This window comes from Furipterus horrens, unplaced genomic scaffold (genome assembly GCF_987537825.1).
Source record: "Furipterus horrens unplaced genomic scaffold, mFurHor1.1.pri manual_scaffold_12, whole genome shotgun sequence".
NCBI lineage: Eukaryota > Metazoa > Chordata > Mammalia > Chiroptera > Furipteridae > Furipterus > Furipterus horrens.
Window position 1 is genome coordinate 1,451,657 of NW_028327182.1, and position 11,850 is coordinate 1,463,506.

The window sequence follows — 11,850 nt, forward strand, 5'->3', positions numbered from 1 at the left end:
GCGAGAACTTCTGTGGTTATTCACCACTCAGATGCGTTATCTCAGCTTGAGAGAGTTGGTAGCCTTCCACGTGCCGACCAGTGAGTAAATCCACGTGTTTGTTTCTCTGCATGTCACAGTCCGCTGAGCGAAGCAGTAGCTAACAGGCACGCTTTCCCTTAGAATCTTTGGTTACAGACTAAAAGGGGCTTTTTTTATGTTTACATCATTCTCTCTAGGTATTAGAAAAAGCTATTGAAAATAAGGGGAGAAAGATTTTTGTTTCGTATTTCCTTGAAGTGTTCTTATGCATAATATTTTAGAACTAAATATTCAGTTTTGACCCTGAAAACGGTAACCCACTTTTGTTTAATTTAATAAATGTGTATTCCCTGTTTTAGTAGCACTAGGGATAGGGAACTTCCTTTTACCAGATTTTTTGAGAAGTTTAAAAGTTACCTTAGGAGCCCAGCTTTCATATTAAATTGTATAACTTTCCTGGGAGGATGCCAGGATGATGCACTGTGTCGCTGTTTGACAAACTTTATAAAGAAACTAGAAGTTTCCAACTCAGATTCTGTGCTTAGTGTTACCAATGTGTGCTGGCTCTTCACACTCCTTTTTCTTTCTTTCTTTTTAAGAGAGAGGGGAAGGGAGGAAGGGGGAGAGAAGCATCCATGTGCGGTTGCCTCGTGCACCCCCACCTGGGGACCTGGCCTGCAGCCCAGGCCTGTGCCCTGACCGGGAATCGAACCGGCGACCCTTTGGTCCGCAGGCCGGCGCTCAGTCCACTGAGCCGCACCAGGCAGGGCTGACCCGTCATACTCTTGCCTGCAGGAGTCATTGCTGCGATGCGCTAAGAGAACTAGTTGAGGCATCTGGGGCACTGAGATGAGATGACTTTCTACGTGCTCCGCTGGCCTCAATCGCTGCTGGGACTTCTGCTTCGCATCAGGGTTTCCCTAGAGCCACACATGGCCCGCGAGAGACAGCCTATGGCTGGTCATTCAACAGAGGGTCTGTCGGGCGTGACCCTAGATCCGATCTACTCACTGGTCTTGGCCCCCTCTCTCCTTTCAACATGAAGGGGAGGCTGCCGGGTCTGTTACGAAAGCTCTGGTTTTCTTTCAAAGCTGGTCCCGTGATCCTGAGCGCCAGGCAATGTCCAAGTTCATTTCTGACCTTGAAATTCCATTTGGGCTAAATAATGCTGTTCCAAGGATGTTCAGCTCCCAGCCAAGGAGAAAAGGTAGTTGGGCCTCAGCCCACAGAAGCAGAGCAGGGTTTTCCTTTAGGAAATCAAGTTGGCTAGTCACGAGGCCACCGCTTTATTGTCCCAGTGGAAACGGTGTAGAGTTTGCCGAGAAAACAGGACAGCCGGCAGGCTTCACGCAGGTGATAGGGCAGAATCAAAGGCTCACCGAGCCCTTCCTGTGGCCCAGGACAACTGTTAGGCCTTTCCTGGAGGAGAGGGACTTAGCCTTGCTCAGTTCTCTGTCCTCACTGCCAGCCGCCTCGCTGGCGGGATGGATGGACGGACGCACCGATTCTCGGGTGATGTCCGGGTCAATGAGGAGCTGTGGGGAAGGGGGGCTGGGACTTGGGTGTGCTGGTGGGAGAGGAAAGTAGCAGAAGAGTCAGGCCCTTGGAAGTCCAAAGAGGGAAGCGTGGAAGCTGATACATTCGTGCATGTGTATCGGTCTGTTTACACCTGCTTCCTGCCCCTTACCGTGTGGCCAACGTGCCAGGAACGAGCAGCGTTGGCACATAAAGTGGGGTGTGCTCAGTGCAGAACCCTCAGACGCCATCCGGGTGTGTACTGCCTCGTTCAGTGACCCTCTCCGGCCCGTGCTGCCCCGGGCGCTTCGAGTCCACCGGGGAGGCAGGTAAGACAGACAGACGTGCAGCCGGGCTCTGAATGTGGGGAGAGGGGCGACTATCCAGTGCTACCAGGGGGCTCGGAGCGTCCCCCGCGCCATTCTAGAAATGCGCGTGGGGCTGTGGGGGTGGGGACATGCTGGCCTCCTCTCTGAAAAGTGACAATGGCACTTGCCTCTCAAGACTGTTGTGAAGGTTCCGTGAAACAGGTACTGGTCCTTAGAGCAGTGCTGGGTACACGGGGCTCGGTCAATACATGTCGGGTGTCACTGTGTGGGACGGTCGTGATTAAGCTGGGGTCTCAAGGACTAGAGGGCGTCGCTAAGCCAACGGGCGCTCCCGGAGTGGTCACAGGAGAAAGGCACTCGGAGGCACGGTGCTGGCAGGTGACAACCAGATCTGGGGACGTGTCGCCTCCGGGTGCTTGTGGGAGGGAGGCACAGTCCACTCAGGTCTGTGCAGTACGGGCAGGAGCTCTGGGTGAGGGGGGACACGCTCTGAGGCTCATCACCCTGGGGGTAGGGGAGGCTCAGGTGGGGGGTTCAACCCTTAAATGGTGGGTTTGGCCTGGAGGGCTCACAGGACTTCTGAGCCCACAGTTCTGCTGCATGCGGCCACGCGTCACAGGGTCAGGCCCAGCGTCCCGTGACACTACACAAGTTCCCGGCGGTGGCGGGCAGAGGGCACAGCCGGCCCATGGCAGCTGTGCTTGCAGACCGGCTGGTGTTTGAGTGGTGAGAAATGGAGTCTCTCCGGATTTCTAGCTCAAGAGAAATTCAGAACCCGGGCCATGCTGGACCTACCTCTCCTGTGGCAGAGGAACGGCAAACGGGGCGGTAGCCTAGCCTGCCTCGTCACCCCCACCCAGCCAGCCCGTCCCCGCAGGCACCCGAGGCTGGCCCCTGCCCTGCGCAGTCACTCGGGGGCTGATGGGTGGCAACGTGTTGAAATGCGGAGTCCCAGGGCCTTCCCCGCAGGGTCAGACTTAGCTGGGCTGGTGCCAGGAACCGGCGTTGTTGCCGGCGCTGCCAGATGTGTTGTGATATCTGGTTATACTGCCAGGGAGCACCGGATGCACAGCTTCCCATAAGGGACACACACGGGGAGGGGACACACACGGGGAGGGGACACACACGGGGAGAGCACACAAACGAAAAGCAGAGCCACCGACTTCCAGCGCCTTCCACAGGCTGACTTCTCCAAGAGTTTCCCCAGCCTCCTGGTCTAAACTGGGATCCCAGCTGTCCCCTGTGCCTGCTGCCCTCCTTCCGCAAGGCTCCCGTCGCAGCTCAGGACCCCCTGACGCGGCCCCTCAGATGCGTCCGTCCGCGCTCCTTGGCGCGAGGGCGTTTGCCAGAGCAGTGGCTGTTCTCAATAAATACTCAGTAAATGCTCGTTTGCTAAGCGCATCACAGATACATTTTAATAACTGCGCAAAGACAATGATGTGGAAGGAGAAGCGGCACCGGGCCCTGTCGCGGGCTGGACCGGCCAGGGGAGGGACACGGCCGCAGGCGGGGGCATCGCCTGCCTTTGTGTGGGACACCAGCCTGCCCGGGGCAGATGCTCACCTGTAAGTCTCGCTGCGACGGCAGCCTGCTGGGTCTAGCACGCTCGGCCAGTGGGATCTGATTAGTATTCCTGAGCTTTTGTTAGCGTTTGAAGGAAATACCCAGATGACACCAAGCCAGCTCTGGAACCTGAGAGTTAGCAGTTTAATTCACCGTCTCTAATGCAGGTAACCTGGGGGGGCACCTTATTTACACACCATTCGGGGCCTCAACAAGCAAACCCTGGGCACGAGCGCCTTCCTGCTCCCGTCCCGCGAGCTGGCCAGAGGGCGGGCCTCCTGGCGCAGCGACTTTGCTTCATCGGCTGTGGCGCTGGAGGGCCTTTTCCAGCCTCGGCCGGGCCAGAGCCAAGGCGGTTCGTGCAGGTTCCTGAACACGATCTTCCCCTCACCGCCCCCGTGGGCCGACGCGGGCCTGCCCCAGAGGCCCCGGAGAGCAGCCTTTTATTACAGCCTGGTAGGCTTCCGTTCTCGGAGGGGCTGGAGGGGATACTCAGTATAAACCCGTTCTGTGCCAGCCAGATTCTGTGGCTGTGACGAAGGAGCCGGGACTCTCGTGGCAGCAGTGACACTTGGGTCGTGACCGGCTCTGGCCTCAGAGGTCAAGAAAGGGATTCCCTTCCCCACAAACGAGTCTCACGTGACTCAGGAAAGCAAGGGGGTCTGAGCCGGAGTAACTCATGTGGTCGTTCCTCAGGGCTTGGGATTAGGGTTAACGTCATCCCCCGACTGGACACTTGGATGCTGACAATTCTCCCCCCGTCCCACGGGACCGGACCCTCAGCCCACGGGTCCGCGGACAGTGCCCCTCACACCCCTGCCCTGGTTAGGCCACTGAACAGCATCAGCCCTGTCACTAAGGAAGATCGTTCTTCAAGAGGACGCAGCCCCACAGAGCGGAAGAGCATGAGGGAACGAGAGAATGTGTGGGAGCTCCGAGCAAGAATATACATTCTCAGCCCACAGAGGGCTCACAGAGTGTCCGCGGGGGAACAGATGTCTGTTTCTGTAACCGAGGCAGGAGGGAGACTCTGACTCAGTACGTTCTGATAACTCACTTATTTTCAGTCAATGGCAATAAGGGGGAAATGAATGTATTAAAGATACAGAAACAGTGAGAGACGCAGATTAATGCAAAGAAACACGCACACTCCATAGTTTCCATTTACAGGACTGGCTCATGGCTGGTTTCCTAGTAAACAAAGAGCTCTTTAAATTAATAAGGAAAAGACAACCACAGAGAAACATGTGCAAAGATCGTGAACAGCATTTCATAGAGAAGAAACGTGAAAAGATGTTTATGATGATCACCGATAAAACAACGGAGAACAATGGCTGTCCCCCCCCACCCCCCCCGCTACATTTGTCAAAGACCCTAAACTCTAGCGCCGCACTGGCAGGGGAGGGGGAAAGACTGGGACCCCTGTGGACAGGAGTTTAATAGCCATCTCCCCTTGCGCAACGTTCAAGCTTTTAAAGGTACATAATTTTAACCCCACGGCTCTGTGTCTAGAAATTCACAACAAGTTCAAGGCCTCCTTGTCCTGCAGCGGTGACGCGGGGCCTTGCTGAGAGCCGCTGTCATTTCTTACCCGGTCCCAGCACCCTCAGCCCCACCCGCCTACGTGGAAACCGATCCCCAGAGGGGCTTTAATTAGAAACGATTACCCAAGTTCCCCTAAAAGGCCACGGGGCTAACGAGTCCCCTCACTGCTTCCTTGCGTGTTCGTCCCGTCGCTGCCGGGGGTCTCATCTCAGCCCGCCGCCCACCGGGAAGCTGCGGCTGCCTCCTGCTTGGGCTCCGTCTCGCGGCCCAGCCACGCCTCTAACCCGCGCTCCCGCCTGGCTCTCTTCCCCTCTCTAGCCCTGGTCCTCTCCCCTCTGGACCCCAGAAGAGTCCCTTGAGAGTGGACACAGCCCGCAGCACGACAAACTCACTGTAAGGCCTCCCATTTTAAAAAGCAAACCTGAAACTACTTTTTTGCCTCTGCCTCCCTTCCTCCCAGGGGCCGCTCCATTTCTCTGCTCTCCTTTGGAGCCCGTCTCCTGGAAAGGGCGCTTTGAGGGCCGCCTCCTTCCTCGCCGCCTTCCTCGCCTCCCCTCTCTCTCGGGCGAGCATTTTTACTGCAGTGGGTACAGAGCGCGTAAGAAATGATCACAAAGGGCATAAACCACGTGCCCACACCCAGGTCAAGAAACAGAACCCTGTTCACACTCCCAAAACTGATTCCTCTTCTATTTCCGACTCTCCCGCCTCCCCCCAAATACCCACTATCACTACCTTTAGCACAACCCGTTATGTGGCTTTGTTTTTGAAAGCCGGCTTTGCGATAATACCGTATGCGTCTGGCGTGCGTGTTTTCTTCTGCCCAACATTATCGTTGCGAGGTTTGTTCATGTTGTGGTGTGGGGCCGGGGCAGGCGGCGCAGGCCTGGGGGATCCTAAGGACTTACTCACGTTTTTGTGAGTGAAAGGAAGCCCTTGGGAGGTCTGAACAGAGCAGTGACGTGATACGAGTTTTACACCAAGAGGCTCCTTCGGCTACTCCCCGGAGACGGAGCTGGGGGCCGGAGGGTGCAGATGGGCAGGGAGGCTGTTAGAACTATCCCGTCACGCGACTCAGTCCTCCGGCTCGATAAAGAAAAGGCATTTTAGGTCGGCCCCTCCGTGGTGCCAAACAAAGCAACAATAAACCAAGCTCTGCCTTGGGCCCGCGCTAACGAGGCCAGTTGTCACAATTCAGGCCCGGAAAATAACAGCCTCACAACAAAAACAGCCATTGGAGACAACCGTAATTTTAAAAATTAAAATAGGACGATTCGTGGCTAAGAACAAATAGAAGCTTCAAAATTTTGAACCTTTGGGTCTTAAAAGTCATACGTCATCGAACACAAGAAGAGACTCAAGGCCAGAAAGCCAGGCCAGCGGCAGCTCCAAGGGGAAGGGTAAACTGGGCTGACCCTCAAAGCTGATGGATCAGCAGCGTTCGATTTATGGGTTGTCTGGACATGCATATTGGAGTCGGAGTAACGTTCTCTCCAGCTGTCAGGTTTTGCGTTACTGTTTACCTTTATCTTTGCTATTTTTAGTACATTACAAAGATTGTTTCCCCCTTGGGAACAAGTGTTTTTAAATGACTTGGTTGGAACCAAGGTTTACATGTGATTGGGTTTTCGTCTACTTTTCCCTTGGTCCTGAGAGTTCTCAGCTTCTGAAATGGAAGGGTTGACATTGTTACGCAGATGCAAACGCTCGGTCTGCGCTGGGGTTCACGGCACCCTTGGGGCAGGGAACGAGGCCGGGACTTGGTGGGTTTTAAATCCTACTGCACACCACACACAGAAATCAGCTCCGAGTGGCTTAAAGACTTGACCTAGGACCTGAAACCATTAAATCCTAGAAGAAAACATAGGCTACCAGGTCCTGACATCAGTCTGAGGATTGATGTTTGTGGATGTGACGCCTGAAGCAAAGGCAACAAACACAGAAATAAGCAAGAGGGACAAGAGCACGTGAGAAAGCTCCAATACAGCAAAGGAAACACCCAGAAAACCAAGGGGCACCATATGAGAAAATATTTGCCAGCCCCGTTGCTGAGAAGGGTTAGTATCCAAAATATGCACGAATCAATACAGCTCAACAGCAAAAAGCCCAATTGAAAAATAGGCAAAGGCTATGAATTGACATTTTCCCAAAGAAGTCACACACCTGCCAACAATTTCATGAGAAGGAATTCGGCATCACTAATCATCAGGGGAAAAGAAATCAAAACTGCAGGGAGATTTCACCTGACGCCTATGGTAATGTTTGTTATCCAAAAGGCAAACAATGGCCTGACCCGTGTGGCTCAGCAGGTTGGGGCGTCATCCTGGAAACTGAAAGGTTGCTGGTTCAATTCCCGGTCAGGGCACATGGGGCTAAGAGGGCTTGTCAGGCCTGGACTGTTGCGACCTTTCCCACACCAGCTCTGATGAGACTTCTCCCTCCCTCCCTCTGCTCCGGCCCCTTTGGCTACCTGCGTGTTCCTCAGGATCCCGCCTCCGGGACTTTGCACCTGCGGCTCCTTCTGCGTGAGTGTTTTCCTCTGGAAATGTTCTTGGCTCACTTACTCCTTCAGGTGACTGCCCACACGGTTCATTATCAGCGAGGCCTGTTTCTCCGTGGGCGCCCGGAGGGTAGGCACCTGCTTTGGCCGTCCACGCCTGCAGGCGGACGGACGATGGCAAACTCTGAACCATTTCTAAAGTTTTCTCTTTAAGGACCTAAATTAGAAAGCCGAGGTCGTGGAGGTGAGTTAAGGTCACATTTTGTTTTTTGTTCAGGAGAGTCAGCACTGGCTGCTTTTCCATGATGAACTCCTTCTCTTGTTGTAAAGAATGGTGATTTGGGGAATTTTGGAACGTCAATCCATTTTTTGACCTGGGTTCTTATAACTCTTGCTTCTCACACTGGCCCTGGTTGTATCTTACCTGCTCCCCCTTCCAGAGACCCATCCCTAATTATGGAAAGAGACCCCGGGAAGCACAGATGAAGCCCGTTGGGTTGATGAGCAGGGAAAGAGCGCACGGATAGACCTAATGAGGTGGGGCCTCAGATATCCAGGAAAGCCTTCCCCCTGCTTCTTCAAAACTCGGGTTGGGGTAATGTCGTGTGGAGTCGGGAAACTCACAGCTCGTTTGGACAGTTTAAGCCCACAGAGCTCTTCATTTCTAAGTCTGGGTGTTCTGTAGACACCTAGTTAAATCGCGTGCTGAAAATTATGGGCAGATGGCTGGGGAGCATTCCTGCCAGGAAACACTCACCCCTGCTGTGTCCACACTGACCTCTTGCACCTCCAGGGGGTGGGCAGCTGCCCCGGAGTCTGACGGGTCCGACTCTGCGGAGGCCCTGCTGGGGCTCACTGGGCGCGCACGGGGTGATTTCCCCTTGGGGGCCCCGGGAAGTGCCACATGCGGTCATTACTGCCCTTGCCTCCCTCCCACGAGCACTGCTGAGCTCCCTCCACCCTGCTCTCTCCTGCCCTGGGGAGACCCTGTCACCACCTCAGCCTGTGGCCCGACAGCCGGGAGCCCATCCTGGCCAGTAATTAGCAATCGGCTCCACCACCCAGGACAGGTGGGCGACGCAGGTTTATGCGCCCCTTGTGGGCTGATGCCTGGAAACCCCCTTCAAGTCTGCCTTTGCATCTAGAAGCCGAAGGTGCCTGGGAATTCAAGGAATATGTTCAGCTCCCTCCCCTGGGGCTGGGGCGGGGTCCCAGCTCTGAGAGCCGGGGCTGCCTCTGCACCACCTGGCTGTGGTCCTTCTCCGAGGGAGACCAGGACAGAAGGACAGCCGTCACACGGTGACAGGCTGGCTGGGGACACAGCCGCACCAGTGACCACTAACACCCGCAACACCTGCGCAGGAGCCCTCCGCCTGCTCAGCCTGTAAACCAGCGCGATTCCGCAGTTGTTCCAACGTGAGCGGCTTTGGAGGCAGCCGGGAACCGAGGCCGCCTCAGGCTAGGAGCCGGGCTGGGTCCGTCTGCTGCTTCCCCGCGGCCGCGTCGCCCTCTTCTGCCACGCAGGGGAAGCCGCGCCGGGTACCAACTCCGCTGAAGTTATCACTGCTCTTTTGTGCTTGTTTTGCTTTCCTGAGGCAGAAATGACCAATAAAAATGAAATGTATGGACAGTGCAAACTACGGTGATTGATATACATGTACATTGTGGAGGATTCCCACCTCGAGGTCTCACGGAACTACCTGTGTGTGTGTGTGTGTGTGTGAGAGGACACATCTGGACCATCAGCACGTTTCAGTTCTAAGCACAGCGTCAGCAACTATCATGGCCACGTTCTATGTTTGATCCTCAGCACTTATTCTCATTCATCTTAAAGTTGAACGTTTGCTCCCTTCTCCCAGCCTTTCCCCATTCCTCACGCCCGACCCCTGGCGAGAGCCTCTCCTCTCTCCTCTGTGTTTCTCTGACCTTGACCGCCCCCTTTTTTTAGAATCCACATGTGACCCCATGAAGTGTTCGTCTCTTCTGTGTGGGCTTATTGCACTTTGGGGAACACCGTCCAGCTTCCTCCCTGTTGTTGAAAAGTGCAGGGTTTCCTTTCTTAAAGAAACCCGGAGAATATTCTATTCTGTATGTTTTATTCATCCCCCTGTTCACAGACACGTAGGTTGTTTCCCTCCTCGGCCATCACAAATGATGCTGCAATGGACGTGGGGGTACAGACGTTTCTCCGGCAGAACGGTTTCATTTCCTGTGGCTGTATCCCCAGAAGTGCGTTTGCTGGGTCATATGTAGTTTTTTTTTTTTTTTTTTTTTTTAATCCTCACCCGAGGACATTTTCTCATTGCTTTTATAGAGGAACATCGATGCGCACGAGGGAGTATTGATTGGTTGCCTCCCATACACGCCCGGACTAAAGATCGATCGAACTCATAGTTGACACAATTTGCTATCTTTTTACTTTATATTTTTTGATGAATAGAAATCCTTAATATGGTATGCTATTATTATTTTTTTTTTGCATTTTTTGTCTTTTAAAGAAATGTTCTTATGTCCTGATGCCAAAAATGTATTTCTCTATAAATCCGCTTATTATTTTTCTGTTGACATGGAAGTCTTTAATGCACCTAGAACTGCTTCTTGGGCATGGTATGCTCAGGGGCTTAATTTTATTTATTTCCCCCCATCAGGAGAATCAGTGATCTAAAACGTCATTACTGAAAAGACTTTCCTGCTCTGGTCTGCAGTGCACACTTGGTTCTGAAACAGCTTTCTGTGTACACAATGTTCTGCTCCTCGGCTCGCTGGTCCGTTTTTGTACAGCCCTGTGTCAATAGCGCGACATCTTAAGTAATATAGCTTTTCTGGGAAGGCAAGTCCCTCAGCCTTGTTCTCCGTCTTTAGTAGAGTCTTGGCTATTTATTCTTTACTGTTTGCTTTTCCAAAGCAGTTTTATATTAGCTCGTACATTTCAGAAAAACGAAAATAAAGACAGAAAGGTGGCTGGCACTTCTATAGGAATCACATTAAATCAATAGATTAATTTGGGAAAAAATTACGTTATTATGATTTAATTCATCTAATACATGAACCTGGTATATCTGCCCATTTATTTAAGTCTTCTATGTCTTTCAACATAATTTTATAATTTTTATATAGTTCTTATACATCTTTTCTAATGTTTATTCCTGGATACTGCATAATTTTAATGTTATTTTAAATAATATATTAATCGCATTTACGAGCTGTTTTTCTGGTATATAGAAATGTAACTGATTTTTGTATATTCATTCTGTATTAGCTTTGCTAAATTATTTTATTAATTCTAGTAACTTGTTAGCAGGTGTACATGAGTTTCCTTTTCAGATAGTCATATTATCTAAGAACACTGATGATATTGTTTCTTTCTAGTCTTTCTGGTTTTTATTTTTTTTATCTTGTCTTATTGTGTTTGAATAATAATGTAATATCCCTGATTCTGTCATATCCTTGATTTTAAAGACTGTTTTTAATATTTCTTTATTTGGTATGATGATTGCTATAGGGTTTTGAGACTTTTTAATTAGAACTTTCCTTCTATTGCCAATATTTTTTTATTATGAATTATTATTGAGCTTTTATTTAATACTTTCCTATATTTATTGGTATTTTTATATGATTTTCTCCCTTAGGCTATTTTAGTGATGAATAACATTCATTAATTTTTTCTCATTAAACCAATCTTGCATTCCTTGGAGTAAATCTCCTAGTTGAAGACATGTTTCATTTTTTGTATTGCTGAATTTGTTTTGCCAATTTATGTATCTATTTCTACAGGTGAGTGAGATTATAATTGCCTTTAAAAAATCACTTTTAGGTTTTGATATCATTCTTTTTCTAGGCCCTTAAAATGAATTGAGAACCTTCTCTTTTTCACTCAGGGATGAGTTCTTTGTTCCTTGAATATTTGGTAGAGCTTGCCTGTTTGGGGGCGGGGGGGGGCACTTGTTTTTATTGAGGGAAGATTCTCATCCTGGTGCCTTTTCTATTTCTTCTAGAGTCAGATTTGGTAAGTGATATTTCCTAAGAATTTATTTTATCTAAGCTTCAATGTGTATCAGTATAAAGTTATGCCTGACATCCTTTTATTGTCTTTTAAGTAACTCTAGAATCTGCAATTATGTCCACTTTATTTAAACACTACACTCATTTTTACATCCTTTGTTTTATTCTTACCTGGTATTGCCAAAGGTTCATCTATGTTATTAGTATTTTTAAGGCCCTATCTTTGATGATTCTCTGCATCGTGTCTTTGTTTTCTGTCCTATCCAGCCAGCTCTGTAATAGTTCGATTGCTGTGTGACAAATGGTCACCGATTCAGCAGCTTGAGGGACATCCCTTTCTTATCAAAATCCAGGGATGGGACTGCTGGGTCGGGG